General features: G+C 52.4%; 2 non-coding genes and 6 pseudogenes across 2 annotated transcripts; all 8 read left to right on the top strand.

Annotated features, from left to right (window-relative positions):
• The first annotated feature begins 5,616 nt into the window (after window positions 1-5,616).
• On the top strand, window positions 5,617-5,735 carry LOC149198534 (5S ribosomal RNA; annotated as a pseudogene).
• A 733-nt stretch (window positions 5,736-6,468) lies between these two features.
• On the top strand, window positions 6,469-6,587 carry LOC149198533 (5S ribosomal RNA). The gene has a single exon (XR_016254015.1). It is a non-coding gene; the product is annotated as a 5S ribosomal RNA (ribosomal RNA).
• A 678-nt stretch (window positions 6,588-7,265) lies between these two features.
• LOC149198532 (5S ribosomal RNA) lies at window positions 7,266-7,384 on the top strand (annotated as a pseudogene).
• Window positions 7,385-8,388: 1,004 nt separating this feature from the next.
• Window positions 8,389-8,507, top strand: LOC149198531 (5S ribosomal RNA; annotated as a pseudogene).
• Window positions 8,508-14,609: 6,102 nt separating this feature from the next.
• On the top strand, window positions 14,610-14,728 carry LOC149198530 (5S ribosomal RNA; annotated as a pseudogene).
• Window positions 14,729-15,062: 334 nt separating this feature from the next.
• Window positions 15,063-15,179, top strand: LOC149198529 (5S ribosomal RNA). The gene has a single exon (XR_016254022.1). It is a non-coding gene; the product is annotated as a 5S ribosomal RNA (ribosomal RNA).
• A 729-nt stretch (window positions 15,180-15,908) lies between these two features.
• LOC149198528 (5S ribosomal RNA) lies at window positions 15,909-16,027 on the top strand (annotated as a pseudogene).
• Window positions 16,028-16,759: 732 nt separating this feature from the next.
• On the top strand, window positions 16,760-16,878 carry LOC149198527 (5S ribosomal RNA; annotated as a pseudogene).
• The last annotated feature ends 702 nt before the right edge of the window (window positions 16,879-17,580 follow it).

The raw sequence follows: 17,580 nt of genomic DNA, 5'->3' as shown, positions 1-17,580 counted from the left end.
GGAATGAAAGGCGGTCGTTTTTAAGCTCTTTTTCCGACCGTTAAACCAAAAAGATCGCCGGGTGTTTGTCGTTTCACGCTCGATATTGGCTCTAAAACGACGTGTTTTCGACCGCTTTTTACTTTTTCAGGTCAGAGACACTATTCATGAAAAGTACTCCTCGGTTGTAATGACCGGGCGGTTCTTTCGAGCATAGTTTTATACTTTTTCGGGCTCGAGAGACACAACTGTACGAAAAAGGACCCCCCTGGAGTCTCCTTTTCCGCATTCTTTTCAGACTCTCGAAACAAGAAAAGAAGCCGAGTTCCTCCTATGTCAGGCTCGTTAAACACTCAATGACATCAGATATTGTCAACATGACACACATCAAGCATATGTCATCCCCGTCAAGCTTGTCATCCAAAAATAATCGGGGTACCTGCCTGCAAAGGTGGGGAAAATGGAACTATGATTACAGTCGTCTCGGCAGTACGTCACTCTTGAACATGGCACTCCGCTGTTTCGTGTCTGGGTGGGGTCATCTCATCTCGTTTTCACTAGCCTCCATGGGTTTGGGATATCCTATTTGACCTCTCATCTGTTCATTGCCGTCACCATCCGCTGCTCATTTGATGTCGAGTACTGCCAAATCCGTTACAGTGCCGTTATATGTTCAAGAGAAGTTGTCCTCTGCCACAATGCAACCTCGTTCGCTATCTCATCACAAGCTATTATACCTCTGTCTCGTGTCGATGATGTGGGAATCATTATGGCCCACCTTCGATCAAGGTCCTTTCTCGTCGAATTCAGCTCATTATCCGAGAAAGTGACTTAGAGACTCCTTCCAGGTGCCTTGGAGCCTGCATGCCTCAATGGCAGGTTCTTCGTGTTCGACGCAAGGTTTTACATCATTGGCCTTCGATCGAATGATTCCGTGGGTGTTCGACACCAACTCATTGATTCACACACCACGGATTGTACCTATAGTACCTTGAGGGCCATTGTCATTATTGGTGGTACCTCTCGCGTCTGTTAGCAGTTTTCATCATTGACTGGTAATCAGACGATGTTCATGCATGTTCGACTTCAACCCATGTATTCACATGCTTGGACTTGTACTCTGTTCGGGTCGAGATGGAGCGCAAGACCCTGGATCCTTGCTCACCGTGGTCCAGGTTGCGATTTTGTGGATAATCATTACATGACTCATTGATGGATGGCTGCGCCCATACCTGAGTCTTCATGGATGGCTGCGACCATACCTTATCAGTATTATGGTCTCTTCAACTGGGTGGCTGCGTCCACACCATAGACCATTCTTGCATGTCTTTTGGATGGCTGTGCCCATGCCTAGACTGCATGTATTTGATTGTCAGAGATTTTCGGTACTTCCTGGTGGTGTTCCAGTTCGGCGTGTGTTGTAAAGCATTTCACCCCTCCCACTCTCTCGGTCTTCATGCTTTAGGGGGCATCTGTTACGCAGTAATTTATCACTGCCTTCCTGTCAGTCACCCTGCTGTGTCCAGAAGTCACAATCACTAGGTGTTTGATCCCTGAACTGGCTTAAAAACCCACTTTTCCAAAGTTTTGTGCATCAGCGCGTCTGTTCCTAAAATAACCGCGATGACAAGCGCCTCCCAGTGTATTTCATGCGCTGCCATCGCGGAAGAACATCACTTTTCCGCGATGATGCACAGCGCGCCTTTCCTGTGTTCTTCCGCGCTGACATGACTTGTTCAGTTATTGATATGTGCTGACAGCGCGGCAGTCTCCCTATAATCCGCGCTGATCCAGTTTGGGCGAATTTGTTCAAACAACCAGCCTTCCAGATCTCTCCAGGCTTGGTTGTTAGCTTTGTGAATGTCGACTCCCTTCTATGGCATGTCTGTTCGACCTTTTGCAACTACTTCCCTTGAAGATAAGCTCATCCTTCCACCCTTTTAGGAGACTCCTTCTCCTATATAAACTTCCACCATTACCATGAGCAGCTAGTTGGAACTAGTTAGACTTAGCTTGGATTGTACAGAGCTTATAGTGCTCAGATTGCTGCTATAGGTTTGGTGTGTTAGGTGTGGAAGTGATTGATTGCTTGGGGAAGTTTGTTTGTGACATTTGTGTGAGAGAGAGAGAGTTGTTTGTCTTGGGAGAACCATCCTCAAAGGTGAATGCTTGAGATACATGCTGACTGATCCCTCCTGAGAAGTTTATCGACGTCAAAACATTTGGTTGTACTCTTCTCTATTCTGATTAATAATAGATGACTGCTATTATTGTTCCATTCTCGTTTGTTTATGCAATGAATAAATGTGAATTATGTCTTTTCTGACTGACATATAGTTACTTTTACTAGATTTCACGCTTGCGTTTGCTTTCTCTTCGTGTGTGCAGGTGTCCGTTTGCGGGGATCGCGGAGGACTGTGACCAGCTGAAGCGAAGGAGCGAAGGCAACATCTCTTCGTCAAACGACAACGCAGGAATCCAAGTAGGTGCTCTTAACTTCTTGTTTAATTGTAACTAGGAACATGCGTGGCAGCATTGTGTGATTGTTGCTAGACCCCTATTGGGCTAGTAGGGATCGCCTCTATCCGTAGAGGGGATTTACCTCTCCAACAATAGTCATCCATGGTAAGATGTCTCCTTGCATAGGCAAACTGATTTTGCCTTCCACTGCACACGGTCCATTTACCAAATGCTCAAATGGAACACAAGTATCCATACTTACTTTATCAATATGAGGCTCCTCCATATGAGTGACCTCACCCATCCATGTCGATAAGCTGCACGATCCTGGTTCAACTTGGTCACCTTCAAGTTCTGCCTCCATCGAGTCCCCATCATCATGTGACTCTCCTATGTGAGTGTCCATCCATGCTGCCAAACTGTATGACCCTGGTTCAACTTGATTAAACTCAAGTTCGCCCTCCATCATATCCTCATCATCACATGGTCCTTCCATATGAGTATCTTCATCTGTCCATGTCCATGAGCTGCATGACTCTGGCTTAGCTTGATTATCTTCAAGTCTAACCTCCATCATAGTTAAGTCTTCAACATTTTTGGCCATCATGACTTCCTCTTCCTCGTCTGCAACTTCATCCATTGCCTGACTGATTTGAAGAAGTCCTTCTCGTCCAAGCATTACATCAATGCCATCTGTATTTATCACTATGAAGTCCAGCTGACCTCTACATCCTTCCATCTGTACAGGTACCTCTCATATCAAGCCTACTGCCAAATTCCACAAGGTTATTTCCCAGTTTTCCATAGTAGATATCAGCCCCACTTCTTCTACTAACCGTGCTGATATAAGGTTATATGAGCCACCCGTGTTTGCCAACGCTTGAACATCTTTGCCACAAATCTTCAAGGTTACAAGACCTCGGTTGTTCTCCATGACCTTATCTTCACCTGTCAACTGCCACGAGCAACCCTGCTCACCAGCTCCGACCGAGCTCTGATACCACCTGTCACGCCCCCAAGCCTACGGTAATTTTTTTTTTTCCCGTGCCCGGCGGGGTGCGGCACCACTGTGTACTTTCTTTTCGTTAATACTTGTACATATGGACTACACCTTTCGCATAAACATACTTAATTCTGTCTTTCTCAATTAAGTACAATGCATAAAACTTCATACACGTTTATAACCAATATGCAATTAAACCATAAACATAACAATTGCAAACAACTGTGTAGAATGGGAGGGGCAACTCCCGAACGAGTCCGCCCAATAATAATATATATTATGAAACCTTTCAATAATACAATCATACAAGTGTGCCGGGAAAAGTCCACGGCCAACACTTAGAAATATTACAATCAAGGCAACCTGCCTTTTACATACACAATTATGCACCTTTTCCTATGAGCGGGTACCCACACGGGTCACCAAGACACTCACACAATTCTGCACCAAACCGTGTATCCAAATCTCCCTCAACCGAGACCTCACTTCACATAACCCAAGCTCCAAAATATGCGAAGTCCTTCTAACCTTTATGCGCATGAGGAATGCGCATCCCTTAGAACCTTCGCACCTTTTCCTTGTCTCTTATGCGAGGATCCTTGAGCGAAGATCGATGATGAGAATGAAGTCTCATCCTCCACAATATATACGCATCTTCCTTATGTTTCAAGGGGTTGCTTAACTTATGGCCGACCCCACTAATTAACACATAAGCCCATGTATTATATACGTTTTATATTAATTAATCCACACATATTTATATGTGTGTACAACCTCCATATAATATGCTTTCTTCTTATGTTTTTAAGGGGGGTGCTCCACTCATGGTTGCCCCCATCATCTTACATATAAGCCCTCACATATTATATTTTATTTTTACAACCCACGCATATTTACATTCTTTGGCATATGCGTATAAGTCCTTATGGCATATTAATATGCCCGCCCAACACTTAGCCACATTCAGCCTAAGTGCCTTTCGTCGCACAGTTTGTCGTAACCGGCTCGCTATTTCGTCGCATTGTGTCGACCTCCCGTCGCACTGCAACCGCAACTCGCCGTTTCGTCGCACGCTGCCCGCTACCTTTTGCTGTTCGTCGCATCCACCTGTCCTTCGTATGCCGCTGCCCATCGTGTAGCAAGGCGCGCGCCCATCGTGCACGGGTCGCCCGCCCGGGTCGCCCGTTCACCTTGTCCGCCGGCTCACCGTGCACGGGTCGCCCACCCGGGTCGCCCGCCCGTCGTGCACGGGTCGCCCAAGTGTCGGAGGTAGCTCGCCCGCTTGTCGCACTGCCCGTCGTCGTGCCAAAACGCGCCCGTCGTCGTGCCAAAAAGCGTCCGTCGTCGTGCACGGGGGCGCCTGCCCATCGTGCATGCCTGCCCGAGACTCAAGGGCCTTACAGGTGACCTCCCGGGAAGTCCTAGTGTTGCACCCTCCCCCATTTTTGTGCGGCGCGGTGGAGCCAATGGAAGGGATCCTCGCGGGTGCGATTGCGGCGGCGCCAGCGCGGAACCCTGCTGTCAGGCGCGCTTGACGGTTTTATTGGGTCGCGTCGCGTTTCCGTCTCATTTTGCGACGCAAGGCTGCCTATATATTGATGCACAATTGAATGCCGCGAATGAGGAGGTCGCCCGAGCGTTAAGGGGGGAGGGGGAGCGCCACTAAGGGAAACAGAGGACTGCTACGAGGGAAACTCGGGAACGGGGCACAGATTCATCACCCTAGTCGGAAGTCGCGAGCGGGATCGAAGCGCATTCGCGGCAGTGGGTGATGAATCTAGGACCGTTCGCGTCACTGTAGCGAAGATGACGCGGGGGAGAGTGGGTAACAGGTTTGTTGAATCGCATCTGATTTTTGTGGGAATTCGAATTTGGGGAGAGCCGCGGATCGCGCACGGAAAGGCAACGCGAGCTCCACGCAGCGCCGTCGGTGGTCGCGGAACTTACGCCATTTTCTCCCCTCCCTCTCTCCTTCCCTTCCCTTCCCCCCTTCGTTCTTCCCCTGGTCCGCTGGCTACCCGCGGGGCGGGGCGGGGCGCGCCGCCAATTCAGGGAAGAGGGCGAGCTCCCGCGCCGCGGCGAATGGCGTCGGACGGAGGGCCATGGGTGGGCCCCATGCCCTGCGCGTGGCTCGACGGTCTCCCTTGAAGAGGGGGAGTGGGCGAGATCGTTGCGGGTGTGATCATACCAACGTTAATGCATCGGATCCCATCAGAACTCCGCAGTTAAGCGCGCTTGGGCTAGAGTAGTAGTGGGATGGGTGACCTCCCGGGAAGTCCTAGTGTTGTACCCTCCCCCCTTTTTGTGCGGCGCGGTGGAGCCAGTTGAAGGGATCCTCGCGGGTGCGATCGCGCCGACGCCATAGCGGAACTTCGCGGTCAGGCGCGCTTGACGGTTTTATTGGGTCGCGTCGCGTGTTCGTCTTGTTTTGCGACGCGGGGCTGCCTATATATTGATGTGCAATGGAATCCCGCGAATGAGGAGGTCGCCCGAGCATTAAGGGGGGAGGGGGAGCGCCACTGAGGGAAACAGAGGACTGCTCCGAGGGAAACTCGGGAACGGGGCACGGATTCATCACCCTAGTCGGAAGTTGCGAGCGGGATCGGAGCGCATTCGCAGCAGTGGGTGATGAATCTAGGACCGTTCGCGTCACTGTAGCGAAGATGACGCAGGGGAGAGTGGGTAAGAGGTTTGTTGAATCGTATATGCTTTTTGTGGGAATTCGAATTTGGAGAGAGCCGCGGATCGCGAACGGAAAGGCAGCGCGAGCTCCACGCAGCACCGTCGGTGTTCGCGGAACTTACGCCTTTTTCTCCCCTCCCTCTCTCCTTCCCTTCCCTTCCCCCCTTCATTCTTCCCCTGGTCCGCTGGCTGCCCGCGGGGCGGGGCGCGCCGCCAAGTCGGGGAAGAGGGCGAGCTCCCGCGCCGCGGCGAACGGCGTCGGACGGAGGGCCATGGGTGGGCGCCATGCCCTGCGCGTGGCTCGACGGTCTCGCTTGAATAGGGGGAGGGGGCGAGATCTCTGCGGGTGCGATCATACCAGTGTTAATGCATCGGATCCCATCAGAACTCCGCAGTTAAGCGCGCTTGGGCTAGAGTAGTACTGGGATGGGTTACCTCCCGGGAAGTCCTAGTGTTGCACCCTCGCCCCTTTTTGTGCGGCGCGGCGGAGCCAGTTGAAGGGATCCTCGCGGGTGCGATCGCGTCGGTGCTAGTGCGGAACTCCGCGGTCAGGCGCGCTTGACGGTTTTATTGGGTCGTGTCGCGTGTTCGTCTCGTTTTGCGACGCGGGGCTGCCTATATATTGATGCGCAATGGAATCCCGCGAATGAGGAGGTCGCCCGAGCATTAAGGGGGGAGGGGGAGTGCCACTGAGGGAAACAGAGGACTGCTCCGAGGGAAACTCGGGAACGGGGCACGGATTCATCACCCTAGTTGGAAGTCGCGTGCGGGATCGGAGCGCATTTGCGGCAGTGGGTGATGAATCTAGGATCGTTCGCATCACTGTAGCGAAGATGACGCGGGGGAGAGTGGGTAAGAGGTTTGTTGAATCGTATCTGCTTTTTGTGTGAATTCGAATTTGGGGAGAGCCGCGGATCGCGCACGGAAAGGCAGCGCGAGCTCCACGCGAGCTCCACGCTCCCTTCGTTCTTCCCCTGGTCTGCTGGCTGCCCGCGGGGCGGGGCGCGCCGCCAAGTCGGGGAAGAGGGCGAGCTCTCGCGCCGCGGCGAACGGCGTCGGACGGAGGGCCATGGTTGGGCGCCATGCCCTGCGTGTGGCTCGGCGGTCTCCCTTGAAGAGCGGGAGGGGGCGAGATCTTTGTGGGTGCGATCATACTAGCATTAATGCACCGGATCCCATCAGAACTCCGCAGTTAAGCGCGCTTGGGCTAGAGTAGTACTGGGATCGGTGACCTCCCGGGAAGTCCTAGTGTTGCACCCTCCCCCCTTTTTGTGCGACGCGACGGAGCCAGTGGAAGGGATCCTCGCGGGTGCGATCGCGCCGGCGCCAGTGCGGAACTCCGCGGTCAGGCGCGCTTGACGATTTTATTGGGTCGCATCACGTGTTCGTCTCGTTTTGCGACGCGGGGTTGCCTATATATTGATGCACAATGGAATCCCGTGAATGAGGAGGTCGCCCGAGCATTAAGGGGGGAGGGGGAGTGCCACTGAGGGAAACAGAGGATTGCTCCGAGGGAAACTCAGGAACGGGGCACGGATTTAGAACTTCGCAGTTAAGCGTGCTTGGAATAGAGTAGTACTGGGATGGGTGACCTCCCGGGAAGTCTTAGTGTTGCACCCTCGCCCCTTTTTGTGTGGCGCGGTGGATCTAGTGGATGTGATCCTCGCGGGTGCGATCGCGTCGGCGTCAGTGCGGAACTCCGAGGAATCCCGTGAATGAGGAGGTCGCCCGAGCATTAAGGGGGGAGGGGGAGCACCACTGAGGGAAACAGAGAACTGCTCCGAGGGAAACTCCGGAACAGGGCACAGATTCATCACCCTAGTCGGAAGTCACGAGCATGATCGCAGCGCATTACGACAGTGGGTGAAGAATCTAGGACCGTTCGTGTCACTGTAGTGAAGATGATGCGGGGGAGAGTAGGTAAGAGGTTTACTAAATCGTATCTGATTTTTGTGGGAATTCGAATTTGGAAAGAACCGCGGATCGCGCACGAAAAGGCAGCGCGAGCTTCGCGCAACGCCCTCGGTGGTCGTGGAACTTACACCTTTTTCTCCCCTCTCTCTCTCCTTTCCTTCCCTTCTGCCCTTCGTTCTTCCCCTGGTTCGCTAGCTCCTCGTGGGGCTGGGCGCGCCGCCAAGTCGAGGAAGAGGGTGAGCTCCCGCGCCGCGGCGAACGGCATTGGACGAAGGGCCATGGGTGGGCGCCATGCCTTGCGCGTGGCTCAACGGTCTCCCTTGAAGAGGGGGAGGGGGCGAGATCTCTGCAGGTGCGATGATACCAGTGTTAATGCACCGGATCCTATCAGAACTCTGCAGTTAAGCGCGCTTGGGCTAGAGTAGTACTGGGATGGGTGACCTCCCGTGAAGTTCCAATGTTGCACCCTCCCCCCTTTTTGTGCAGCGCGGCGAAGCCTATGGAAGTGATCCTCGTGGGTGCGATCGCGCCAGCGTCAGTGCGAAACTCCACGGTTAGGTGCGCTTGACGGTTTTATTGGGTCGCGTCGTGTGTTCGTCTCGTTTTGCGACGCGGGGCTGCCTATATATTGATGTGCAATGCAATCCCATGAATGAGGAGGTTGCCCAAGCATTAAGGGGGAAGGGGGAGCACCACAGAGGGAAACAGAGTACTGCTCCGAGCGAAACTCGGGAACAGGGCACGGATTCATCACCCCAGTCGGAAGTTACGAGCGTGATCGCAGTGCATTGCGGCAGTGGGTGATGAATCTAGGACCATTCGCGTCACTGTAGCAAATATGACGCAGGGGAGAGTAGGTAAGAGGTTTATTAAATCGTATCTACTTTTTGTGGGAATTCGAATTTGGGAAGAACCATGGATCGCGCAGGGTAAGGCAGCGCGAGCTCCACATAGCGCCGTGTGTGGTCGCGGAACTTACGCCTTTTTCTCCCCTCTCTCTCCTTTCCTTCCCCTCCCCCCTTCATTTTCCCCCTAGTTCGCTGGTTCCCCATGGGGTGGGGCGCGCCGCCAAGTCGGGGAAGAGGGCAAGCTCCCGCGCCACGGCGAACGGCGTCGGACGGAGGGACATGGGTGTAACGCCTTGCGGTTGCATAACCGGGCGCCCGCGCTCCGCATTTGGAAAAAATGTCTAAGGCAAGAAGTGCGAGCGTCCGAAGGTGAGGCACGATTGTAATAACATGTGCGGGCAAGTGGGCGCTCACATATTTATAGGGCAAGTTGGGCAGCTCACCACACAAGCCGACCAAGAAGTGTATAAAACGATGGGCAAGCCGGTGGTGCAAAGCGTTTGGAGACACAATGGTTGGGGCGCACATTATAACATTTCGAGATTCAGCCGAGAGGGAAGTCACCACCGTGCGAGCATATAAACTCTTGGGTGATGATGGCATTTGGAGCAATCACACTTCGCATCATCTCCTCGCATAAGAGGTAGTGCGGAGGCACACTTAGAGCCGCAACAAAGAAGTGTGGATGCGGCCACCGAGTCGGGCAAGTCAAGGCACGTCGTGCAGCGCAGTTGGGGCGCGGGTGGAGGGCGTAGTGAGGCACCTGCCCGCCAAACTTGGTACATGGTCTCGGTGTGTTGTTGTATTGTATTTTGGTGAAGTGTTGTGGTGTGACCGCTGTGCGCTCTTGCACGGGCAGGCGCCCAACCTCGTTTATGAACGCCGGTGGAGCTTTACTCCCGGTCATTTTAACATTTTCTCATATATAATAAAAGAAGACATTCTCTTGCATATTGTTGATGTTATATTGCTGTTCTGTATCTTATTAATGGATTCCGCACATTAATAATGTAATTCATGCTTATTATGAATTGTTGAAGGCGTAGTTCGTAAAGTAAATCTAACAATGGGAAAAGTTCGTTACTTAGGCGGTGCCGCACCCGGCCAATTTAAGGAAAAAAGAATTGGGGGCATGACAGGTGGTATCAGAGCTGATTCAGGGTTGAAGAAGCTTGACGAAAAGCTGATACCAACCTTTACAGTTGGTATCAGAGCAGGTTCACAGGGAGTGAAGCCGTTGCTTGATGATGAACGCAGAGAACAAACATGTATGCAGGGAAAAGTTATGGAGAAATCATGGATGAACAGTCTGGTTTTCGTGGACTTGATGGTTCATGGCAAGGCCATTCAAGCTCTGGTGGACACGGGAGCCACTCATAACTTCATGACGACTCGGTTGGCAAAAGAGGTTGGACTGATGATCTTCCCATCGAATGTGGAAGTCAAGGCAGTGAACTTTAGAGCTAAGGTGGCGGGTTTGGTACACGAAGTACCTGTGCAGATAAAAGACTGGAAGGGTCAGTTGGACTTCACAGTGATGGAGATGAACGACTTTGATATGATAGTCGGATAGGATTTCTTGAAGGGCAACAAGGCTATTGTTGTCCCCTTCTGTGATGAGGTGGTGCTGGTTGGACAGTCACAAACTTGGACTTTGCCCACTCATAGGCAACGGGGGGAAGTCAGGGTGTAGCATGTTTCGGCACTGAGTTTGGAGAATGCTATGAAGGAATCAGATATGGAGACATATGTGGTGATGTTCAAGGGAGTCGAAGGTGATGGAGTGGGGATGCCTGTTCCAGCCGAGATTTCCGAGGTGCTGACCAAATATGCAGATTTGATGCCTGATGAGCTACCAAAGAAACTTCCACCAAGGCATGCAGTGGACCATAGCATTGAGCTTGAGCCAGGAAAGCAACCCCGGGAAAAAGCACCTTATCGGTTGTCAAGACCTGAGTTGGAGGAGTTGAAATGACAGTTAAAGGAGTTAACTGATGTAGGTTTCATCAGACCTTCAAGGTCCCCTTATGGAGCTCCGGAATTATTCCAGCGGAATAAGGATTCGAATGAGCTACGGATGTGCTGTGATTACCATGCATTGAACAAGCAGACGGTAAGGAACAGGTATCCTTTGCCATTGGCTGCTGATTGCTTTGACAAGATTGCGAAAGCCCAAGTGTTTTCCAAGCTGGACTTGAGGCATGGGTATTATCAGGTACGGATAGCTGAAGGAGACGAGAAGAAGACCGCGATAGTAACAAGGTATGCTAGCTTTGAGTTCCTTGTTATTCCATTCAGGTTGTGTAATGCTCCTGCTACGTTTTTCACTTTGATGAATGATGTCCTACGACCATACTTGGATTCGTTTGTAGTAGTGTACTTGGATGATATAATGGTGTTCAGTGACAACATGGAGGATCATAAGAAGCACTTGGCGATGGTGTTCGAGGCACTGAGAGAAAATCAGTTGTTCTTGAAAAAGTCTAAGTGTGTGTTCGCTCAGACCGAGATTCTCTTCCTTGGACATATTGTTGGTCAAGGGTACATACGGATGGAGCCGAGCAGAGTGAAGGCGATTGAGGACTAGGTAGAACCGAAGAATGTCCATGCGATGAGGGTGTTCTTGGGCATGACCAACTACCAACGGATGTTTGTAGAGGGGTACTCCAAGGTGACATCGGCACTGACAGACTTATTGAAGAAAGACAAGAGGTGGAGTTGGACGAGAAAATGTCAAGAGGCATTTGATGACTTGAAGAAGAGGATGATTACAGCACCGACACTAAAGTTACCTGACTTCGAGAGACCGTTTGAGGTACGCACTGATGCTTCAGATTTTACCATAGGAGGGGTTCTTATGCAGGATGGGCATCCGGTGCCGTACGAGAGTTGGAAGTTGTAGGATAGAGAACGGAGGTATCCGGTCCATGAGAAGGAGATGACTGCCATCATCCACTGTCTTCATGTGTGGAGGCATTACCTGATTGGGAAGTCGTTTGTTGTCAAGACTGATAACGTAGCAGCAAGTTATTTTGCATCACAACCGAAGCTTTCTGCGAAGCAAGCTCGTTGGTAGGACTTCTTGGCAGAATTCGACATGACTATCAAGTATAGACCGGGAAGACACAATGCGGTAGCAGATGCCCTTAGCAGGAAGGGACAACTTGCAGCATTGGAGGGAGAAGACCGGGTAGCTAGGAGTAGGAGTCGAGTTCAGATGTCAGAAGAGATGCATAATAAGATCAAGGAAAGTGTTGAAACCGATACTTTGGTGCATAATATAGTGAAGCATATAAAGGAGGGGAAGAAACGAAAGTTCTTTCTACGAGACGGATTCTTGTTCTTTGGAAACTGAATCTATGTTCTAAAGTCATCTGGACTTAGGAGGCGCCTTTTGAAGGAGTGCCACAACTCGCCATGGGCTGGCCACCCAGGGATGCGTCGTTCTTTGGCATTGTTGGAGAGAGGATTCTTTTGGGAGAAGATGTGGGAGGATGTAGAGGAGTATGTACATACGTGCATCATTTGTCAGTAGGACAAATCGGATACTCAGAGGCAAGGAGGACTATTGCAGCATTTACGGATTCCAGAGAGGCCGTGGATGAGTGTCTCGATGGACTTCATCACTCAGTTGCCACGGTTTCAAGGGTATAATGCGATAATGGTCGTGGTTGATCATTTTTCCAAGTATGTTGTCTTTGTTCCTACAAAGATGCCTTGTGGAGCCGAGAGGACTGTGGAGTTGTTCTTTAAGAACATAGTGAAGTATTGGGGGATGCCATTGAGCATTGTGTCGGATAGAGATCCGCATTTTACAAGCAGATTTTGGACCACATTGTTCAAGTTAGTCGGGATAGAGTTGTTGATGAGTTCGAGTTACCATCCGTAGACAGATGGACAGACCGATAGGAGCAAGGCATTGCTAGAGGACTACTTGCGACATTATGTGACGGCTGATCAGAATAATTGGCCTGAACCCTTGGATATTGCTCAGTTTAGCTACAATATTCAAAAGAGTTCTGCGACGGGGTATAGTCCATTTGAGTTGTTGAATGGACAGATGCCGGTTGCACCGCATACATAAGTAGTGACAGGAGGTTTTTTGAGGAGTCCTCATGCGAAGAAGTTCATGAAGGCTTGGGAGGAGACCTTGGAGTTAGCACGGTTGCGCTTGCACGATGCTGCAAGGAGGATGAAAAAGTATGTTGATCGTGGGAGACGGGAGGCGCACTTCAGTGTGGGAGATATGGTGTTTCTCAGGATTACCGGGGAGCAGTTTCAGCCAGCCAAGGGGATTGTGAGCAAACTGACACGGAAGTATGAGGGACCATTCCGAGTGAAGAAGAGAGTGGGGGAAGTTGCTTACGAGGTAGAGCTTCCGCACCATATGCACATGAAGCATCCAATTTTTCATGTGAGTCAGTTGAAGAGATGTAGACTTGATTCAGACCATCCAGAGAGAGATGAACCGCCGAGAGGACCAGCCGGGATTGTGGACAAGCTAGGACTGGAGTTGGATAAGATCTTGAGCTACAGAACTACAAGGATTGGTTGCCACATGAAACGGGAGTATCTTGTTAGATGGAAGAACGCATCGGAGGAGGAAAGCTGGGAATCAGAGGACTCACTTTGGAGATGGAAGAAGAAGATTGCTAAGTATGAACAGAAGATACTGAGTCAGTCGGGATTGTCGAGGGCGACAATGATTTCCAGTGGGGGAGGATGTAACGCCCTGCGATTGCATAACCGGGCGTGCGCACTCCGCACTTGGAAAACTGACTAAGGAAAGAAGTGCGAGCGTCCAACAGTGAGGCGTGGTTGTAATAACGTGGGTGGGCAAGTGGGCGCTCACATATTTATAGGGCGAGTTGGGCAGCTCACCACACAAGCCGACCAAGAAGTGTATCAAACGATGGGCAAGCTGACGGTGCAAAGCGTTTGGAGACACAATGGTTGGGGCGCACATTATAACATTTGGAGAGTCGGCCAAGAGGGAAGTCGCCATCGTGGGAGCGTATAAACTCTTGGGAGATGATGGCATTTGGAGCAATCACACTTCGCATCATCTCCTCGCATAAGAGGTAGTGCGAAGGTGCACTTAGAGCCGCAGCAAAGAAGTGTGGATGCGCCCGCCGAGTCGGGCAAGGCAAGGCACGTCGTGCAGCGCGGTTGGGGCGCAGGTGGAGGGCATAGTGAGGCGCCCACCCGCAAAACTTGGTACACGGTCTCGGTTGTAGAGGGGCGCTGGTATGCACGGGTGCGCCTTCCCGTTTGGGCATAAGATCGTGTGTTGTTGTATTGTATTTTGGTGAAGTGCATTGTATTTTGGTGAAGTGTTGTGGTGTGACTGCCATGCGCTCTTGCACGGGCGGGCGCCCAACCTCGTTTATGAACGCCGGTGGAGCTTTGCTCCCTGTCATTGTAACATTTTATCATATATAATAAAAGAAGATGTTCTCTTGCATATTGTTGATGTTATATTGCTGTTCTATGTATTATTAATGGATTCCGCACATTAATAATGTAATTCATGTTTATTATGAATTAATGAAGTCGTAGTTCGTAAAGTAAATCTAACAATGGGAAAAGTTGGTTACATAGGCGGTGCCAAACCCGACCAATTTAAGGAAAAAATAATTGGGGACGTGATAATGGGTGGGCGCCATGCCCTGCGCGTGGCTTGGCGGTCTCCCTTGAAGAGGGGGAGGGGGCGAGATCTTTGTGGGTGCGATCATACCAGCGTTAATGCACCGGATCCCATCAGAACTCCACAGTTAAGCGCACTTGGGCTAGAGTAGTAATGAGATGGGTGACCTCCCGGGAATTCCTAGTGTTGAACCCTCCCCCCTTTTTGTGCGGCGCAACGGAGCCAATGGAAGTGATCTTCGCGGATGCGATCGCGCCGGCGTCAATGCGGAGCTCCACGTAGCGTCGTCGGTGGTCGCGGAACTTACTCCTGTTTCTCCCCTCTCTCTCTCCTTCCCTTCCCTTCCCCCCTTCATTCTTCCCGTGGTTCGCTGGCTCCCTGCGGGGCGGGGCGCGCCACCAAGTCGGGGAAGAGGGCGAGCTCCCGCGCAGCGGCGAACGACGTTGGACGAAGGGCCATTGGTGGGCGCCATGCCATGCGCGTGGCTCGGCGGTCTCCCTTGAAGAGGGGGAGGGGGCGAGATCTTTGCGGGTGCGATCATACCAGCGTTAATGCACCGGATCCCATCAGAACTCCGCAGTTAAGCGCTTGGGCTAGAGTAGTACTGGGATGGGTGACCTCCCGGGAAGTCCTAGTGTTGCACCCTCCCCCCTTTTGTGCGGTGCGGAGGAGCCAGTGGAAGAGATCCTCCGGGTGCGATCGTGCAAGCGTCAGTGCGGAACTCCGCGGTTAGGCGCGCTTGATGGTTTTATTGGGTCGCGTCGCGTGTTCGTCTCTTTTTGCGACGCGGGGCTGCCTATATATTGATGCGCAATGGAATCCCGCGAATGAGGAGGTCACCCGAGAATTAAGGGGGGAGGGAAGCACCAATGAGGGAAACAGAGGACTGCTCCGAGGGAAACTCGGGAACAGGGCAAGGATTCGTCACCCTAGTCGGAAGTCACGAGCGGGATAGCAGCGCATTACGGCAGTGGGTGATGAATCTAGGACCGTTCGCGTCACTGTAGCGAAAATGATGCGAGGGAGAGTAGGTAAGAGGTTTATTAAATCGTATATGCTTTTTGTGGGTATTCGAATATGGGAAAAACCGCGGATCGCGCACGGAAAGGCAACGCAAGCTCCACGCAGCGCCGTCGGTGGTCCCGGAACTTATGCCTTTTTCTCCCCTCTCTCTCTCCTTTCCTTCCCTTCGCCCCTTCGTTCTTCCCCTAGTTCGCTGGCTCCCCGTGGGGCTGGGCGCGCTGCCAAGTCGGGGAAGAGGGCGAGCTCTCTTGCCGCGGCGAACGACGTCGGACGAAGGGAAATTGGTGGGCACCATACCCTGTGCGTGGCTCGACAGTTTCGCTTGAAGAGGGGGAGGGGGCGAGATCTTTGCGGGTGCGATCATACCAGCATTAATGCATCGGATCCCATCAGAATTCCGCAGTTAAGTGCGCTTGGTCTAGAGTAGTACTGCGATGGGTGACCTCTCGGGAAGTCCTAGTGTTGCACCCTCCCACCTTTTTGTGCGGCGCGGCGGAGCCAATGGAAGTGATCCTCACGGGTGCGATCGCACCGGCGTCAGTGCATAACTCCGCGGTTAGGCGCGCTTGACGATTTTATTGGGTCGCATCGCGTGCTCATCTCATTTTGCGACGCGATGCTGCCTATATATTGATGCGCAATGGAATCACGCGAATGAGGAGGTCGCCCGAGCATTACGGGGGGAGGGGGAGCACCACTAAGGGAAGCAGAGGACTGCTCCGAGGGAAACTTGGGAATAGGGCACAGATTCGTCACCCTAGTCAGAAGTCACAAGCGGGATCGCAGCGCATTGTGGCAGTGGGTGATGAGTCTAGGATTGTTCGCGTCACTATAGCAAAGATGACGCGGGGGAGAGTAGGTAAGAGGTTTATTAAATCGTATCTGCTTTTTGTGGGAATTCGAATTTGGGAAGAACCACGGATCGCGCACGGAAAGGTAGCGCGTGCTCCACGCAGCGCCGTCGGTGGTCACGGAACTTACGCCTTTTTCTCCCCTCTCTCTCTCCTTTCCTTCCCCTCCCCCCTTCGTTCTTCCCCTGGTTCGCTGGCTCCCCGTAGGGCGGGGTGCGCCGCCAAGTCGGGGAAGAGGGCGAGCTCCTGCGCCGCGGTGAATGACGTCGGACGGAGGGCCATGGGTGGGCGCCATGCCCTACGCGTGGCTCGGCGGTCTCCCTTGAAGAGGGGGAGCGGGCGAGATCTTTGCAGGTGCGATCATACCAATGTTAATGCACCGGATTCCATCAGAACTCCGCAGTTAAGCGCGCTTGGGCTAGAGTAGTACTGGGATGGGTAACCTCCCAGGAAGTCCTAGTGTTGCACCCTCCCCCCTCTTTGTGCGACACGACGAAGCCAGTGGAAGTGATCCTCGCGGGTGCGATCGCGCCGGCATCAGTGTGGAACTCCGCGGTTAGGCGCGCTTGACGGTTTTATTGGGTCGCATCACGTCACCTGTTCGTCTCGTTTTGCGACGCGGGGCTACCTATATATTGATGCGCAATAGAATCCTGCGAATGAGGAGGTTGCCCGAGCATTAAGGGGGGAGGGGGAGCACCACTGAGGGAAACAAAGGATTGCTCCGAGGGAAACTTGGGAACAGGGCACAGATTCGTCACCGTAGTCGGAAGTCACGAGCAGGATCACAGTGCATTGCGGCAGTGGATGAATCTAGGACCGTTCGTGTCACTGTAGCAAAGATGATGCTGGGGAGAGTAGGTAAGAGGTTTATTAAATCGTATCTGCTTTTTGTGGGAATTCAAATTTGGGAAAAACCACGGATCGTGCACGAAAAGGCAGTGCGAGCTCCACGCAGCACCGTCGATGGTCGCGGAACTTACGCCTTTTTCTCCCCTCTCTCTCTCCTCTCCTTCCCTCCCCCCCTTCGTTCTTCCCCTGGTTAACTGGCTCCGTGCGGGGAGGGGCACGCCGCCAAGTCGGGGAAGAGGGCGAGCTCCCGCGCCGCTGCGAACGTCGTCGGACAGAGGGCCATGGGTGGGCGCCATGCCCTGCGCGTGGCTCGGCGGTCTC

Source organism: Pinus tabuliformis, chromosome 2_1 (genome assembly GCF_031772625.1).
Source record: "Pinus tabuliformis cultivar Carrire ecotype Pingquan chromosome 2_1, CPIR1, whole genome shotgun sequence".
Classification (NCBI taxonomy): Eukaryota; Viridiplantae; Streptophyta; class Pinopsida; order Pinales; family Pinaceae; genus Pinus; species Pinus tabuliformis.
Note: the sequence above shows the minus strand (reverse complement) of the source record. Positions and strands in the feature narration are given on the sequence as shown.